This window comes from Nematolebias whitei, chromosome 6, assembly GCF_014905685.2.
Source record: "Nematolebias whitei isolate Nwh7 chromosome 6, NemWhi1, whole genome shotgun sequence".
In the NCBI taxonomy this organism is placed as follows: Eukaryota; Metazoa; Chordata; class Actinopteri; order Cyprinodontiformes; family Rivulidae; genus Nematolebias; species Nematolebias whitei.
In genome coordinates this window covers 49,189,779-49,190,085 of record NC_056503.1, presented here as the reverse complement: position 1 = coordinate 49,190,085, position 307 = coordinate 49,189,779, and the positions used below count along the sequence as shown (strand labels likewise).

Below are 307 nucleotides of genomic sequence, written 5' to 3'. Positions count from 1 at the left end.
TCAAGAGATAATAACAGCTGCTAACAGATAATAACAGCTGCTAACAGGGGCTTCCAGCTAATAACAGCTGCTAACAGCTAATAACAGCGGCTAACAGGAGCTAACATCTGCTAACAAGGGTCAAGAGCTAATAACAGCTGCTAACAGCTAATAACAGCTGCTAACAAGAGTCAACAGCTAATAACAGCTGCTAACAGCTAATAACAGCTGCTAACAGGAGCTAACATCTGCTAACAAGGGTCAAGAGCTAATAACAGCTGCTAACAGCTGCTAACAAGAGTCAACAGCTACTAACAGCTGCTAACAA

At 42.3% G+C, this 307-nt stretch overlaps 1 protein-coding gene across 1 annotated transcript in view; it reads right to left on the bottom strand.

Moving 5' to 3' along the window:
* The window catches only part of eif2a (eukaryotic translation initiation factor 2A), a 6,937-nt gene that overhangs the window by 2,443 nt on the left and 4,187 nt on the right, over nt 1-307 (bottom strand). The window lies entirely within an intron of this gene.